Below are 19,421 nucleotides of genomic sequence, written 5' to 3' on the forward strand. Positions count from 1 at the left end.
GCAAGATACTGGTATACCTCAGTGATTTGGACAGGCTGAGGAAGAGCTGTTCATTTTCTGAAAATGTCTTCAAATTCCTTATAACATAGTCTAATGCTCAAGTGTTATACAATATAATTGGATTAAATGGCAACACACTCCATTTTAAATAAGGGACACTCTTTTTTAAAATTTCTTTATTGATTAAGTTATCACATATTTGTCCTCATCCACCATTCCCATCCCCCACCCCTCCCCACTCATGCCCCCACCCCCCTTTTGTCTATGACCACTGGTTAGGCTCATATGTATGCACACAAGTCCTTTGCTTGACCTCTCTCCTTTATCCCCACCCTCCCCTACACTCCTTCTGAGGTCCAACAGTCTGATCCATGCCTCCTGTCTCTGGGTCTGTTCTTTTTTTTTCTTTCTTTCTTTAACATATTTTATTGTTTTGTGGTTTTTGTTTTTTTTTTTTTACAGAGAGGAAGGGAGAGGGATAGAAAGCTAGAAACATCGATGAGAGAGAAACATCGACCAGCTGCCTCCTGCACAACCCCCCCACACACACTGAGGGTGTGCCCGCAACCAATGTACATGCCATTGACCGGAATCGAACCTGGGGCCTTGCAGTCTGCAGACTGACGCTCTATCCACTGAGCCAAACCAGTTTCGGCTCTGGGTCTGTTCTTGTTCATCAGTCTATGTTGTTCATCATTTCCCCTAGATGAGTGAGATCCAGTAGAAAATACATTTAAAAGAACTGAAAATGAGACAAGCAATAATAGTTATGCTGAAAGGCAAATGAATCAGTCTATAGTGAGTTTCTTTCTGGGCCAACAGTTCCTTTGAGACCCAATTTCAAAATCAAACAGTTCCTCATGTGTATATGTCAGCAATGATATTTCAGTTCTGGATGGTGAACAAATGGTGGTAATGCAGGTGCTGAGCAATCTGCAGTGACATAGAGCTGCTGACTGCTAGTATGGCAAGGCGAGGTCAGAGTCTTCCATCTCTGGACTGCTTCTCTTCTGTCTTCATGGCTGGAGTAGTCCTGTCAATTCCTCTCTGTTGTAGGAATCCACATGGTCTCAGAGTTGTTTTCTGAAAATATACAAACATATTCTCGACCAAAAGTTAATAAAGGAATATTTTCTATAAATTCGACTTGGGATCCTTTTTTATTTTTTGCCCAAATGATTTTCCTCTGGCTTGTTTTGACGCAATTTGTGTTTTTCATGGGTGTCTTGCTGTTAGCATTACAATTAATTTTCTAAAGTACAAATTTTTCCTTACAGGATATTCTACTATCCCTACTTTTTTATTTAAACATTAGGAGGCTTGTCAGAACTGCTCTCAGGTCTGACTCCAAAGCCCCTGCTCCTCCCACAGGGCAATGGGGGTCTCACCTGTTCAGTCATGTGCCTGTGACCTGCCCGACCCTGGGCCTGAGATTCTGGGGTTCCCTCTGTGCTGCCACCTCCGCAGTACCGAAGGCTTAGTACCTAAGACTCTTAGTGCCACAGCGCCCATGGCCAGGGAGCCCAGGAGGAGGGGTGAAATGTGGACGTGATGGAGATACAGCAACGGCAGCCCACGAGCTGCACCTTCCTCCCTGTGAAACTAGGGGTTTTGACAGAGGGGCTTTCTCCAAGGTTTGCCAGGTTTTACCCAATCTGGTTTCTCCCAGAAGTCATGGGGGATACTGGGTGAAGAGGGCTTTGTCTCTGCTGCTCAGAGCCCAGGGCTCTTAGGGGAGACACCTGGGGAAACACACTGAGCATGTGCAGTTGGTCTCAGAAGAAACTCTTGTCCGGCCTGTGTGGGTCAGTGGTTGAGCATCAACTTATGAACCAGGAGGTCACAGTTCAATTCCTGGTCAGCACACATGCCCTGATTGCGGGCTTCATCCCCTATAGAGGGTAAACAGGAGGCAGCCGATCTCTCTCATCATTGATGTTTCTATCTCTCTCTCCCTCTCCCTTGCCCTCTGTAAAATCAGTAAAAACATATTTTAAATAAATAAATAAATAAATAAATAAATAAAAATATTAGGAGGCTTTTGAAAATTTTATGTAATCTTGATAGCGTTTAAATTTTAATTTTTTGCACTATAATATGACTGCTTTAAGTTCATTACATGTCATGCAATTTTATCATGAGATGAACTACCAATAAAAATTTTAGTTAACATAAATAAGGGACACTTCTAGTGGCAGAAAGAATTAAACATTGGCTCTCTATAGTTTCTGAGTAATAGGGTTTTGTATTCTGATTGTTAGACACTTACTGGTTTTAAGATAAAAAATGGCCTTACCTTACTTTGTGATTACTGATAGCAAGAAGAGTGGTTCGGTGGGTCAAAAGTGGGATTACAGTTGTTTGTATGGAAAATAATACAATAATTAATAATAATACAAGAATAAACTCTTGTGTTTTCTGTACTTACATCTATAAACTACTTTTGCCCCCACCCTGTATATTGCTGTGAGGGTTACCATGTATCTGAAAAGTCAATTTGGTGGTTTCTCTTAAGTTCAAATCGTACACTCTGAATGCTAGAACTACCTTTAAAACTTTAGAGAAATGTTCTAATTTCTCTTTATTTCTATCTGTATTTTTAAAAATCCTTACCTGAGGATATGTGTTTTATTGATCTTAGTCAGAGAGGAAGGAGAGAGAGGAGAAACATAGATGTGAGAAACATTGATTGGGATCGAAAAAATGGCGGCAGAATAGACAGGTGTGTCCGAGCCTTGTCCCAGAGCAGAAAGAAAACAGCTGGCTGAGGATTGCATGGGGAGTATTTGGTGGCAAGTTAAGGGACAGTTATTATCCAGAAGAACATGGGGGACTGCAGGATAGGGTTCCCCTGACTGGGGAGCCCCCACTGCTGCTGGGTTCCTTCCTAGAGCCACTGGCTCAGACATGGAGACTGCGCCATCTTGAAGGAGAAAGTGGATGTTATCGGAAGCCTGAAAATCTGTACTGTGGCAACCATCGAACAGCTGTGAACCCCAGAACACCGGTCTCCAGTTGGCGCAAACATGCAGATTCAGAGGAGCTCTACACTCCACCAAGGAAAGGTTAGATTTTGTGGGGGATAAGGTGAGGTCTCTGGTCATCTTTTCCTTAAGAAACTATTTTTTTTCTCTTTTCCTCAGTTGATTTTACCTTTTTAATTATTACATTTTTATTTTCAATAAGTATTATTACTACTATTATTTTACATTTTTTTAAAAAAGGTATTTTATTTTCTCTTTATTTTACTTTGGGGTTAGTGTTCTACATTCTATTTTCATCTTTCCTTTAGCATTGTTCTATTCTACCTCAACTCTACATTTATGCCATCACTCTCTTCCTAACTATTCTCCTTTTGGTGTCCTGTTTATCTTACCCCTTTCCTGCTTTAGATTTTCCTTATTCTTTCTTGATTGGTAGGATCAGCATCATTAAAATGTCCAAACTACCCAAAGCAATCTATAGGTTCAATGCACTCCCCATTAAAATACCAACAGCATATTTCACAGACTTAGAAAGAACTCTCCAAAAGTTCATCTGGAATAAAAAAAAGACCCCAAATAGCTGCAGCAATTCTGAGAAAGAAGAATAAAGTAGGAGGGATTTCAATACCAGGTTTCAAGCTGTATTACAAAGCCACTGTTTTCAAAACAGCCTGGTACTGGCACAAGAACAGACATACAGATCAATGGAATAGAATAGAGAATCCAGAAATCAACCCAAGCCACTATGCTCAATTAATATTCCACAAAGGAGGCATGAACATACAATGGAGGCAGGACAGTCTCTTCAACAAATGGTGTTGGGAAAATTGGACAGATACACACACACAAAAATGAAACTAGACCACCAACTTACAGCATACACAAAAATAAACTCAAAATTGATACAGGACTTAAACATAAGACAGGAAGCCATAAAAATATTAGAGGCATCCACAGACAGAAAAATCTCAGACATATGCCAAAGCAATTTCTTCACTGATACTGCTCCTAGGGCAATGGAAGCTAAAGAGAAAATAAACAAATGGGACTACATCGAATGGGTCCCAGGTTCGATTCTGGTCAAGGGCATATATCTGGGTTGCGGACACATCCCCGGTTGAGGGGGGGTGCAAGAGGTGGCTGATCAATGTTTCTGTCCCTCTTCCTCTCTGTGAAAAATCAATAAAATTATATTTTCACTTATTTTTTATATTTTATTGATTTTTTTTTTTTTTTTTTTTTTTTTTTTTTTTTTTTTTTTACAGAGAGGAAGGGAGAGAGATAGAGAGCTAGAAACATCGATGAGAGAGAAACATTGACCAGCTGCCTCTTGCACACTCCCTACCGGGGATGTGCCCACAACCAATGTACATGCCCTTGCCAGGAATTGAACCTGGGACCTTTCAGTCCACAGACCGATGCTCTACCATTGAGCCAAACTGGCTTCGGCTAAAATATATATTTAAAAAAAATAAAAATAAAAATAAAAAGTTTTTTTCACAGCAACAGAAACCATCAACAAAACAATAAGAAAGCCCACTGTATGGGAGAACATATTTGCAAATGTTATCACAAAGGTTTAATTTCCAACATCTGCAGGCAACTTATACAATTTAATAAAAGGAAGATAAATGATCCAATAAAAAATGGGCAATGGACCTAAATAGAATCTTTTCGAAAGAAGACAGAGGGAAGGCCAAGAGACACATGAAAACATGCTCAAAGTCACTAATTATCTGAGAGATGCAAATAAAAATGACAATGAGGTACCATTTCACACCTGTCAGACTGGCTATCATCAACAAATGACAAGTGCTGGCAAGGATGCAGGAAACCTTGTGCACTGCTGGTGGGAATGCACACTGGTGCAGCCACTGTGGAGAACAATATGGAGTTTCCTCAAAAAACTAAAAATGGAACTCCCATTTGACTCAGTGATTCCACTTCTATCAATAGGAATATATCCTAAGAAACTATGAACACCAATTATAAAGGATATATGCACCCCTATGTTCATAGCAGCACAATTTACAATAGCTAAGATCTGGAAACAGCTTAGGTGCCCGTCAGCAGATGACTGGATCAGAAACCTATGGTACATCTACACAATGGAATACGATGCTGCCATAAAAAAGAAGGAATTCTTACCATTTGCAGCAATCTGGATGGAACTGGACAGCATTATGCTAAGTGAAATAAGCCAGTCAATGAAAGAAAATACCACATGATCTCACTCATTTGTGGATAATAAAAAACATTATAAATGGATGAACAACAAGATAGATACAGAGGCAGTAAAGCATCAAACAGACTGTCAAATTACAATACATCGGGAAGGTTAGGGAGAGGTGGAGGAGATAAGAGATCAACCAAAGGACTTGTATGCATGTATATAAGCATAACCAATGGATGCAAAATACTGGTGTTGAGGGCATGTATGGGAGTGGGGTGGAGGGGCAATGATAAGATATGTACACATAAAGTACCTTAATAAAAAATGGAGAGAAAAAAGAAACATTAATTGGATGTCTCCCATATTTGTTCAACCGGGCATCGAACCTGCAACCTTTTGGTGTATCTGACAACATTTCAACCAACTGAGCCACCAGGCCAGGGTTCTTTGCTTTTACTATTTGTATTTTTATGATAGTGTCAATTTCAGTCCATTTAAGACCTATGCATAATGAACAGAAGAAATCTTGGTAAGCAATGCATTTTTAGAAGGAAAAAGCAGCTATAATTTTACTGAGAAGTTACAGTGGTGTTCACTTTACACATATTATTTCACTTAATCCTCACAACAACTTTGAGGTTGGGCAGTATCATTCCAAGTTTACAGATAAAGTAACTGAGGCTTGAGTTGGTTACTTAACCAAAGTCGCACAGGGACTACAATTGACAACACTGCCATTTGAGACCAGCTCTGCCTGCCTTCAAAAACCATGCTCTTAACCACTCTGTATCCTGGTTTCTAAAAAACAATCATTTTTTAAAATTTATGCTTTATATTAAATGGTTATAGAAATTGGATTTTTGTACTCTTCTGTCCTGTATGATGTAGTCACCCCTAAATGTTCTTCAGTATTCTTAAAATAACTTGAGTTTTGTTCAGCCCACTGGAGGGGCAGATGGATGTTGTGGCAGCATGCCTTTTGAAAGAACAAACCAAGGCCAGTTTGTGCTGTGCCTCATCAGTAATGCTTAAGCCCTGAATGTCACTTTTCTCAGAGTAGCCTCGTCTAGTTATTGTGATCACGTACCATTATGATTCTGCCCTCAAACTCTCCTGCACCATGAGTCATTTTGATGGTGCATTAGTGTGCTTAAGAGACTAAATGGAACTATTTCTCCCCTCACTTTCCCTAAATTAATATACCCCTACCCCAAGTCATCCTGTGGCTTTAAGTGCAGTATAGCCATGACATCTATCCTTGCTGGGTGGTCCTCAGTCCCAATATGCAGTTTCTTCACTTAGATCTAGAGCCTTTTGGAAAATATAATATTTCAAGGAATTGTTACCCACATACTTAAAGTTTCCAAACCTACTATGCAGTGCTACCCTTCCCACCTCATCTACTGCTCTCCTGTACTCACTCCATTCCAGCCATCCGGCCCTATTACTACTCTTCACAAATCCTAAGGCTGCTCTCACTTCAAGGCCCTTGTACTTGGCCTGCCTTCTACTTGGAAAGATCCTGCAGCTATCATGCTTACCCTCTCATCCCATTCAATACATTTTTCAAATGTCACCCAATCAGTGAGGCATCCCCTGACCACCCTATTTAAAATAGCACTCCTCGCTATTTTAAATGTCCATTCCTCTTATTATTTCATTTCCCATCACCTATCACCATCTGATACACTTATATTTTACTTAATTTGTGTTCCATGTATGTTTCCCACTAGAAGGTAAACTTCATGGGAGCAGAAATTTTTCTGTTTACTACTCTGTCCAAGTCCCTAGAACAATGCCTGACACATAATTCACACTGAATAAATATTTGCTGAATGGATGACCAGTTATCTTGTGTAATAACTAAACGTTTATTAAGCACTTAATGCCTTATTTCATCAAATCTAAGATGCCATCAATTGTAACAAATATTGGCAAACTGTGGTTATGAGAGGCCTACTGGTTTCAACCCTGTTAAAATGTGAAAAAATGTACATCTTAGAGTTGATGTGTGCCAGGCACTGTGGAGATTGCTGTGTATGGATTATATCATCTACCATTTATTCCATTTAATGCAGTTGGAATTCAGAGCCAAGCTGTCAGAAGTGAAGTCTCTAAGCACTCTAAGATTCCAGCCTCCCTTTAGTATGACATACTGGTTCTTGTGTCAGTTTCAATTCCAAAAAACAGATTAACACTTCTATTATAGAGAATGGGAAAATAGCAATATTAAAATATTTCCTCCAGTTAATTCCCTTTTAATGTGCATGAATTTCATGCACTGGGCCACTGGTCTTAAAATAAAGTTCTTTCTAAGAATATAATAAATAACAGTAGAAAAAAATCTAAATATATAAAAGTTTAGTACTTCTAACCATCAAAATGCCACCAGATACCAATTTAAACTATAAATAAGCAAAAATACTTGCAATCTTAAGTATGACAAAGGATTAAGTTAACATCCTTACAATCAAATACAAAACAAGATATGATGAATATTCCATGAGTAAACTTGAATAAGGACATGAATAGCTAAATCATGATAGAAGAAATACAAATGAACAGGTTGAGCCCTGGCCAGTGTTGCTACATGGTTAGAGTATCAGCGGGAGTACCGAAGGGTTGCAGGTTTGATTCCCCATCAAGGGCATGTATCTGAGTTTTGGGTTTGATCCCCAGTCCTGGTTGCCTCCTGAATGTGCCCCAACCAGGACTTATCATTGCCCCTCCACCCCACTCCCATACATGCCCTCTCCCCCCCCCTCTTTCTCCCTCATGCCCAGGGATGATCCCTTCCATCCTCTGGGGGGGAAAAAATCAACGAAAAAATACCCTTGGGTGAGGATTAACAACAACAAAAGTAAGTTAAAAAAAATGTTCTATCTTCCTAGTAAGCAAAGAAATATAAATTAAAATGAGATATCCTTCAAACTAGATAATGTCTTTTTAATGAGGATATTTACTCTTGGCCACAGTAAAGAAAACTGTATGCTAACATAATGTTGAGAGTGAAAATAAAAATTGGAAAACAATCTAAATGCCCAGTAAAATAGAACTAATTAAGCAAATTGAAACATTGACATGACAGAATGTTACATGGCCATTTAAAATCACTTTCTCAAATAATACAAATATGAGATTATGTTTGTGTCTTACTGTTAAGAATGTTGGAAAGAAAATGTACCATTATTCTGTTTTGGCATATATAAACTGCCACCCAAGAGGTGCTTCTCCTTATTCCTACCCTTCCCCCATGCAGCAAGGGTCCACATTGGAGCCACTACTACAGTCCAGGAGGCTACAAAAAAGTATGTACCACATCCTGTCTTGGTGTATACGTATATATGTACATGTGTGTATATATATGTAAAGTAAGTACAGTAAAATACAAACAGCAGTCATCTCCAGATTTGAAGATCATAGATGATTTTGTTTTTTATATTTCTGTTTTGGTAAATCCAGTTTACTTTGATAATCAGAAAGGGCCATAGGAAAATTATTTCCCAAGAGAGTGGGTTTTGAATCTCCTAGTTCTCTCCTGCATTCTATCATAAAGGATAGCTGGCTCTGAGAGAGGACAAACCCTCCATTCCTACCAGATGTGAGGGCTTTCCCCTCATTTGAGACATGTTTTTATAAAGAAAAAATAGTTTACATTGCTCATTAGTCCACTCACCTTGCCTTTACCATGCATCATGCATAGCTCTCTGACTCTCAAAGGGTTGCAGAGGCACACATCACTCATCTGTTGTTGCTTACTGTAACACCTGAGAGATGCTTCTCCCCAACCCTACACTTTTGCACATACTCCTGCAGAGGTCCCCATAACAAGGGTCAGGATTGGAACCACCATTAACATCTAAGATAAACAGGAGTGGAAGTGTTGATGGCAAGGGGCTCTATGGAGGTGGGGTGAGGAACCTACCAGCCACCACATGCTGCTCTGTTTCCTGCATCTCTATCTCTGCTGGCTTCACCAGGCTGACATCTCTAGGAGCCGTTGTCCACAATCATCTTCTTCCAAGATCTTTTTGAGCATCAACACTCCACAGTGACCAAGCCTGCCTGACTCCTTTGTCATCTCTGCCCACTTTCCTCTCCCGCATTGCCTCTATGACTCAGAATCCTTACATTATAATCAGTTTTATTGGTGCAGATCGCTTCTGTGCTCTGCCCCATTGCTGCCCTTGTACCCAGCAGATAGCAATACATCCCCAGTTGCCTCAGGGAAAATTTCTTGTTAGCAGACTGCCTAAGCCTGGCTATTTTCCAGAGTCCTGAGCACCTTGATGGATTTGTGCACAGGAAGGAGGGGACAGTGCCTTGGAAAACAGAAATGCAGGAGAAAATTTCTACCAAGAGGGACAGAGCCCTCAGGGAAATGGTGCACATAGGGAGGCTGGACATCAGATATGCAGGACATCAAGGCTGGACAACATTAGGTCTCCTAGCCTAGGCAGAAGCCCCCTCCCCACCTCACCTCTCATGCCCCACAGGCCCAGAAACAGCAGAGATGCCCACCTTCGAGGGACTTATGTAGACTTGGACAGCAAGGAGAGCAGAGACTGTAAGTAAATGATTGAAGGATCCACAGTCTACCTCTCCCATTCTTGAGTAACTCTCAGGAAGAGGAGAGGCCCTTCATTAATGAATGAGATTGACCTTTCACCTCAGTGGGATGGAGGGAAGATGCAGATTTAAGCTGCAGCCTTTGAGCAAACCTGCCCTGAGATGCACACTACCCAGAAGACACAGCAGGAAAGTGCACACGCTTTATTTCTAGTTAGAATCAGAGAAACCTCTACAGAGGGTGAGCTTAGAGAACTGGGCAGATCTCAAGGGGGAAACTCTAGGACATCTTTTGTTCAAACAGGAGGCTGATCTAACTCCTCCTCCCTGCCCCCACCCCGCTCCACCTTGGCTGCCTTGCAGCAGCTGCCTCAGGAGTGGAGAGCCTGTCCAGAATGCACCAAGTGGAAGGAGCATTCTCAAGAGTGCCTGTCCCACCCAGTGCAGGCTATTTTTAATCCAGTTAGGCTTCCCAAGAGAAGTGCAATGTCTGTTCTTAGAATTCCTTTTGCTCTTCATCCACTCTTGACTGGAAGGGGACTTACGATGAAAGTGGCCGAGGCTCAGGGCTTGAGTGTATAGCCAACACTCCTGCCCTTCTTTAAGACAGTCACCCAGCGGCCTTTCAGGCAACCAAGACAGCTGCGCCTCGGGAGGAAATCAGCAGAATACTAGAAAAGTCCTGCTTACATTCTTGTGAGGCCATTTTTCTGATCTTTGCCACTGCCCATTCGTCTCCATTGGGATTAATATGATGAATGGTTCAGTCACTCAAGTCCTTCTATGAAAGTCTCTGATTTTGTCCTCAAAATCGGAGAGATGGATCTTGACATTATCTCTGTTGGATTCACCCAAAAGCCACAGTACATGCTAGGCAAAGAACACACCCCTGGTTATACTGTATCTCAAATTAGGCTCTCTCCTATCATCTAATCAAACTCATCCAACTGGGAAATAATGGGTACATCACATAACATATAATTGTAGTTCCTTACAAATATTAGACAACTATTTGTTCAATGAATTTAAGAATAAAACTCAATAAAATTGCTATAACCTCTAAAATTTAATACTACTCTCCCAATCCTCTTTGAACTGTGCTATTAATCTATTTTCACCAACAGAAGGATTAAGTTCTAACAAAATCTACTTGCTCTCCTTTGTTCTAAGATGTGTGCCAGAATATCTCCTATTCCCTGACCCCTTCACATTGTTTTTATCTCCAGCCGGCTGAGGTATCACTGAGGCTGCTTGCTGAGAGGCAGGAGGGTTACTTCGTGAGGGTTCACACACTGGGAGCCAGAGCTTCTTCAGCTTCACACAAGTTGCTGGAGCTTAGAGACACAAAAAACAGGCCCTCATCTATGGATGTTATAAAAACCAAATCAAGAAACAAATATGAATGCTATTGTAGTTAACAGTGTAATAATCACATTTTCAAGGAAAAGCATTGTTCCTGGAATATACTGTATCTTATTTTCTAAAAGCATCACTATTCTCAGCCAAATACCTGGTATTATGGGAAAGAGGAGGTTACAGAGAATACAGAAAGGAGAAAAAGAGAATGTTTCATCATGTCAGCCTCCACAGGGTGTCAACCAATTGGTAGCAACGCCTATGAACTTAAATGCTATTGGAAAAATTTTCCTTTAAAAGATTAATAAATATTCCTCAAAGAAATTACAAATGGGACTGCCTTTTGATCCAGCAATCCCACTTCTGGGAATATAAACCTAAGAATCCCCCAAACACCAATTTGAATGAATAAATGCACCTCTATGTTCATAGCAGCATTACTTACAATAGCCAAGATCTGGAAACAGCCACAATGCCCATCAGTAGATGAGTGAACAAAAAAGCTGTGGTACATTTATCCAATGGAATACCATGCAGCTGTAAGAAAGGAAATCTTACCTTTTGCAACAACATGGATGGGCCTGGAGATTATTGTGCTAAATGAAATACTAAGCCAGTCAGAGAAAGACAGATACCATATGATCACACTTATATGTGGAATCTAATAAACAAAATAAGCTGACAAACAAAATAGAAACAGAGGCCTGGCCAGTGTGACTCAGTTGGTTGGGCATAACCCTGTGCACAACAGGGTTGCTGGTTCAATTCCTGGTCAGGGCATATGCCCCAGTTTCTCCCTCAATCCCCAGTGGGAGATGTATAGGAGGCATCCAATTGATGTTCCACTCCCCAATCGATATTTCTCTTTCCCTCTCCTTTCCTCTCTCTCTAAAAATAAAAATGATATATATTTTAAAATATTGTAATTAAAAAAATAGAAACAGAGGCATGGATACATGGAACAGACTGACAGCTGTCAGAAAAGAGGGGGTGTGGGGACTGGACGAAAGAAGGTAAATGATTAATCAAAGAACATATAGGCAGAACCCATAGACACAGACAACCGTGTGGACAGAGGGAAGGGGGGGACAGGGACTGGGTAGAGGTGAGCAAAAAAGGGGAAATGGGGACATCTATAATAGTATCTATAATAAAAGTAAAAAAATGATTAATGAACATATTCAATAGAATCTCATCTTTCTTTAAAACAATACATACTATATACACATATATACATACATGTATAATATGAAATTGGGGGAAAGAGATCAACATGTGGAAATAGATATATTAATGTTAAAATGGTTATTGCTTAATGGTAGGAAAATGACAATTTTTATTTGCTACATTTTAAAATTTTCTATGATGTAAATAAAAGTTTTGTTTTTATTTTATCAGAAGGGAGCTTCTAGAAATCGCTTTCTCTTTGGAGTATGTGTTCATTCTTTCCCACATCCCCGCTTGTTTTGTGCCAAGGCTTACCACCTCACTTAATATCTAAATTCTATCGCATTTATCTCAAGCAAAGTGTCTGGAAAAATTATTCACACTCTATACCACAGACAGTCCCAATACCCACTCCTGAAGTCTGGGTTTCTCCTCTTGCTGGGATTCAAAGACTTTCTTACCTTTTAGTAGACTGGGCACCTGTCCCTGAGGTTGCTGCTTCTCTGAGGTTCTATCTCTGCTCCAGCTCTGCTCTGACGGGTTTATGAAGTGGGACTTCACAGGACCATTCTTTTGGCCTTGGCTCTCCTTGTCACACTGCAGGGCTTTCTTCTTCTTGGACCCAACTGCAAGGTACCTGCCAGGTGAGTGGGTCACCCCAGTAGGCATCTGGGGGCCTACGAGGCCTGGCACGTAAAGCACACCTGGTGTCTTCTTCCTCTGGGAATCAGCACCCAAACTATGCTGCCTCACTTTGACTACTACCTGGCTCTGCTGCCCTACATTCAGAGGCTGAGTATCATACCAGAGCCGTTGAGCTAGAGGCTTGGGTATGACCGGCTGACTTCGTTTCTCAGCCAATTGCAGCTGCCTTCGCATGGCTTCCCGTTGGCCTACCGTCCATTGCAGGTCTTTCTGAGCCCGACCGCACTGCCAGACCAGCCAGTCGCGCTCCCTGAGCAGCCGCTGCAGCTCGGAAGCCATAATCCTGGCGGAGGTCTCCTGCTCCTCTATTTGCTCCTGCAGCCGCCAGACCCTGCGAGCGTAGTCATCGCGCTGCCTCTCAGCTGCACGCACGCCCAGGGCCAAGGCGCTCCAGGCGAAAGCCCTCTTGCTGGTGTCCGGGACCTGAGGGTTCATCACAATGCTTCGCAGCTTGTCCTCTATCTCGTACCAGGGCCGCGTGCTGAATGTCGAGTAAAAGTCCGGGCCGCCGCCGTTTTGGAGCACCTCTTCGTTGATGAACCGAACTATCTCGCTGTAGCGGAAACCGCTCTGGGAGTCCCCTGTGGATATTGCCATGGCGGCCCAGTCAGCAAACCGCCCCCCCGCCGCTGCTGTAGAAAGCAGTGGCCACCTACCTATTGGCCCCACTTCAGTCCTTGCCCAGTCCTGGCCTCCTCCTTGGCCTCTTTCCTTGTTCACTCACTTGTTCCAGCGAAGAGCGAGGCCAATCTTCTTCGTAACGGGGTAGCGCCGCACAGATTTGAGCTCCGAGTCATGTGGAAAAGCCGGTCGGGTCGCGAGCCACGGGCCTTGGCAGTGCGCAGGTGCTCTGAGCTCTGAGGGGAGGCCGGGAGGCCGGTGGGGGCGCTACTTTTCTTGGTACAACGCCTCCTTCAGGGCAAGCCTGCTGGGACACTGTGCGGGGGGGGGGGGGGGGGGGGGGGGGGGGGGACACGACGACGGGCGGGAGGGGGGGAGGCAGTGGGGAGGAGACACACTTCAATGAGCCCAGAGAGGACTGGATTCTTGTTTCAGAAATTTGAGTTTTTGACAGACAACACCCAGACATGCTGAATGAATTTCTAACCCAGGAGTAGGATGAGTAGCTGCAAGGGGTCACTCTGGTTCAGCTCCCCCTCCCATAACTCTCATTTGCTATATCAAATTTTCTTTCTATACGATCGCAAACTGTCTGCACTCTTCCCTCCTCATCTGAAGCAGATCACCTTGGAGTTCCTCTCATTAAGAAAATCCAGCCGAAACTGTTTGGCTCAGTGGTAGAGCGTCGGTCTGCAGACTGAAAGGTCCCGGGTTCGATTCTGGTGAAGGGCATGTACATTGGTTGCGGGCACATCCCCGGTAGGGAGTGTGCAAGAGGCAGCTGGTCGATGTTTCTCTCTCATCGATGTTTCTAGCTCTCTATCTCTCTCTCCTCCTCTCTGTAAAAAATCAATAAAATATATTTTTTTAAAAAGGAAGGAAGGAAGGAAGGAAGGAAGGAAGGAAGGAAGGAAGGAAGGAAGGAAGGAAGGAAGGAAGGAAGGAAGGAAGGAAGGAAGGAAGGAAGGAAGAAAAAGAAAATCCAGCGCAGTGGTGTTGCTCAGTGGTTGAACGTGAACCTATGGAACAGGAGGTCATAGTTTGATTCGCCTTCAGGGCACATGTCCAGACTGAGGGCTCAATCCCCAGTAGGGGGCGTGCGGGATGCAGCCAATCAATGATTCTCTCTCATCATAGAAGTTTCTATCTCTAGCTCTCCCTTCCTTTCTGAAATCAATAAAAAAAATATTTTTAAAAAAGAGAAAATCCAAAGATCTCTCGGTGGTTAGAGCATTGGCCTCTGCACGGAAGGCTCTCAAAAACATATTTAAAAAAAAAAAATAGAGTTCATGAACAGGAGTGAGGTGGGGGCAATGGGAGGATAAGGACACATTTGTAATACCTTAATCAATTAAAAAAGGAAGTAGTCTACACTATGTCCACTTCATTGTGCTCCCTTCATCATTTAATCTGCTGCATTTTGTTTGTTTATTGACCCCTACCAAATTTAGTAAAAATTCACTGATAAGGTCACCAGCAGTCCCTACTCCAGTACAAATCAACTGGATACTTTGAAAGTTATTTTTCACATAATGTTTCTTTCTTTAAAAAAAAAATATATATATATATATATATATATATATATATATATATATATATATATATATTATTGATTTTTTACAGAGAGGAAGGGAGAGAGATAGAGAGCTAGAAACGTTGATGAGAGAGAAACATCGACCAGCTGCCTCTTGCACACCCCTACTGGGAATGTGCCCGCAACCAATGTACATGCCCTTGACCGGAATCGAACCTGGGACCTTTCAGTCCGCAGACCGACACTCTACCGCTGAGCCAAACTGGTTTTGGCTCACATGATGTTTCAATAGGTTTTGATTCCGTTGACCATTTCATCCTTGATATTCCATCCTGTATTGGTTTCTGTGAGACCACATTCTACTGATGTTCTTATTCCTCTGACTTATCTTTCTCAATTTCTTTGAACTACTTGTTCTTCTGCCCAGGGCTCCAAAGTTGGTGTTTCACCCGTTTTGTTCTCAGACCTCTTTCATTCTATATGCTCTTCTTGGATAAATATATTCACTCCCATCATTTTAAATACTACCTCTATCACAACTGTGCACTTACACATTAGAGTTTCTGTCTTTTTTAAATTTTATTTTTTTATTATAATTTACATTCAGTATTATTTTGTAATAGTTTCAGGTGTATAGCATAATGATTCGACAATCATATACTTTACAAAGTGTTCCCCCATTATTTTCAGTTCCCACTTGGCACCATACAAAGTTATTATAATATTACTTGGGGCCCAGTGCACGAATTTGTGCACCTTGAGAGGAACTGTGGGCCACGAGGCTGTGGTGGGCACAGGGGTGGGTCTCAGCCCATCCTCCATGCCCTGTCCTGGCCTCTCCTGTCACAGCCCCCAGTTCCCTGTCTGCTGGCAGCCCTTCTCCTGCCACTGCCACTCCCACTGCTGATGCTGCCAGCTCTGCTCACACCTGCTGACAACACAGAGTGATTGTGACCAGCACCGACAGCAGGTGTGACTGGCAGCAGGTGTGAGAAGTGGCTGCCGGCTCTGATTGGCTCTCAGGATTAGGGGGAGGTGAAGAAGCCCTGAGAGGTGGTCAGGGCCAGCAGCCACCACAAAGACCCACTGATGGCATCAAGCGATCAGGGATGGCACCAGGCACTGGCAGTGGGTGCGAGTGGGGCCATGGCCGGCAGCAGGTGTGAGCACCAGGCAGGACCGCAGCTTGTGGGAACAAAGAATTTTAAGTAACCACCAGAGGCTTGACCCAATGACAGTGACCAGTACCCCGCCTTGGTCTGACACTCCTGCTCACCTGTTCCACCATTCTGCCATGGCTGACGCCTGCCATGTCCCATGCTCTGCAGCCTGCTGCTGATGCCCGCCATGTTCCAAGTGTGCCCTCTGGTTGTCAGCGCATGCCATAGCAACTGGTTATTCTGTTGTTTGGTTGTTCTGCCATTCGGTCTATTTGCATACTAGTGTTTTATACAGATAGATTGACTACATTTCCTATGCTGTACTTTATATTTTTGCTTTCTTTCTTTTTCTGTTTTTGTTTGTTGTTAATTCTTACCCAAGGGTATTTTTCCATTGAGTTTTAGAGAGAGTGGAAGGGAGGGGGAGAGACAGAGAGAAACATCGATGTGAGAGAGACACATTGATTGGTTGCCTCCTATGTGCACCCCGACCGGAACTGGGGAACCTGCAACCAAGGTATGTGCCCTTGACCAGAATCGAACCCAGGACCCCTCAGTCCACTGGCCAACACTCTATCCACTGAGCCAAATTGGCTTAGGCTATATTCTCACTTTCTTTTTTAAAAAAGTATTTTTATTGATTTCAGAGAAGGAAGAGAGAAATAGAGATTAAAACATCAATGATGAGAGAGAATCATTGATTGACTGCCTCCTGCACATCCCCTACTAGAGATCAAGCCCACAACCCGGGCATGTGCTCTTGGCTGGAATCAAACCCAGGACCCTTCAGTCTGCAGGCTGATGCTCTATCCACTGAGCAAAACCAACTAAGGCATATTTTCACTTTCTTGATAGTGTCCTTTGAAAACACAAAAATTTTCCATTTTTAAAAAAAAAAAATCTTTATTAAGGTATCACATATTTGTCCTCAATCCCCCATTCCAATCCCCACCCCGACCCCCACTCATGCCCTCATGCCCCTATTGTCCTTGACAACTGGTAGGCTCATACGTATGCACTTAAGTCCTTTGGTTGATCTCTCCCTTTTATCCCCACCCTCCCTTTGAGGTCCAACAGTCAATTTTGATGAAGTCAAATTTATCTATTTTTCTTTTTGTCACTTGTGCTTTTGATATTATATTTAAGAAACTTAAAGAAACTATTTTTAAAAAAAATATATTTTATTGATTTTGTACAGAGAGGAAAGGAGAGAGATAGAGAGCTAGAAACATCGATGAGAGAGAGTCATCGATCAGCTGCCTCTTGCACACCCCCTACTGGGGATATGCCCGCAACCAAGGTACATGCCCCTGACCAGAATCAAACCCAGGTCCCCTCAGTCCCCAAGCCAACGCTCTATCCACTGAGCCAAACCGGTTTTGGCTAAAGAAACTATTAGTTAATCCAAGGTCACAAAGATTTATGTCTATGATTTTTTTTTCCTAAGAGTTTTATAGTTTTAGCTCTTACACTTACATTTTTTATCCATTTGGGTTAATTCTTGTATATGGTATAAAGCAGGAGTCCAAATTCTTTCTTTTCTTTCTATTTATTTATTTACTAGAGGCCTGATGCACAAAGATTAGTGCAAGAATGGGTCTTCCTTCCCCTGGCTGCTGGCACCGCCTTTGCTCCAGTCAGAGCTGCCTTTTCGTACTAGCCAGGAGTCACCTTTCTGCCTTCCCAAGCTGCTCAGAGGCCCAGAGCTGCTGGGGTGGGCCATCTTTGTTGGCTTAATTTGCATACTCACTCCTGATTAGCTGGTTGTCATGAAGCTATGGTCAATTTACATCTTACTCTTTTATTAATGTAGATTTATTTATTTATTTATTTATTTATTTATTTATTTATTTATTTATTTTGCATGTGGATTGCCCCAGCACCATTTCTTAAGGACAGTATTCTTTGGCTATTGAATGGAGAAAGCACAATTTTCAAAAAGCAATTGGTCATAGTTGTGTGGGTTTATTTCTGGACTCTCAATTCCATTCCATTGATCTATATATCTACCCTTGTGACAGTACCATACTGTTTTAATTACTCTAGCATTGTAGTTAAGTTGTTTGTTTGTTTTTTAAAATACATCGCATGTCTTTTTTTTTTTTAATATATTTTATTGATTTTACACAGAGAGGAATTGAGAGGGATAGAGAGTTAGAAACGTCGATGAAAGAGAAACATCGACCAGCTGCCTCTTGCACACCCTCCACTGGGGATGTGCCCGCAACCAAGGTATGTGCTCTTGACCGGAATTGAACCTGGGACCTTTCAGTCCACAGGCCGACGCTCTATCCACTGAGCCAAACCAGTTTCGGCTGTAGTAAGTTTTGAAATTGGGATGTATGAGCCTTCTAAATTATATTTGTTCTTCTTTTTCAATATTATTTTTGGCTTTTCTGGGTCTCTTGTATTTCTATATACATTTTAGGGTCACCTTGTCAATTTCTAAAGAAAATAGGAAGTTGGGACTTTGAAAGGATTATATTGACCTCATAGCCACAGAGCAGAGTATGCATGAAGATAAAATTTCCCAATCACTGCAGTTGGTTCAGTAGATGTTTCTAGCACTGTACAGGTTCCAACGGGTCTACCCAACAGAACCTCCACTTAGTGGCTGTGTTATATATCTCCTGTTTGCTCTCCAGTTGCACTGTCCAACCTTCTCCACTCTCCTCCTTGGGAGGCTGATATGTATGGACATCAATGAGCTTCCTTGTCCTTTGGCTTTTGGGTTTGGTGAATTTACCATCAGAGGCGATCAGAGAAAGGCAGAAAATTAAGTAGGGTATTTATTTTTGTTACCCTCACTACAATCCCACCTTGAGCTACTTGAGCTCTTCAACAAGTCCCTACTTCTCTCAAGATAGTCAATTGTACTCGACTCAGTTCTTCAAAGCTCTGGGAACCACTAGCCTTGGTTACTGTGCTATTCTCTGTGGTTCTCTACTTCTACACACTTATAAGTAACCTCTTTATCAATAACCCCCTTTCCAAATATTCGATTTTGTCAAATGTACTATTTCCTATAGGAACACTGACTGATACTATGCCCATACAGGAGCCTGCAAGGAAGATTCAGCTGCTAGATTGAGAGCCTATTATATCCTTCTTAAACTTTTTGGATACCTCTGTCAGCTTTTCTTCCCTCCTAC

The sequence above is a fragment of the Pipistrellus kuhlii genome, unplaced genomic scaffold, assembly GCF_014108245.1.
Source record: "Pipistrellus kuhlii isolate mPipKuh1 unplaced genomic scaffold, mPipKuh1.p scaffold_m20_p_19, whole genome shotgun sequence".
Classification (NCBI taxonomy): domain Eukaryota; kingdom Metazoa; phylum Chordata; class Mammalia; order Chiroptera; family Vespertilionidae; genus Pipistrellus; species Pipistrellus kuhlii.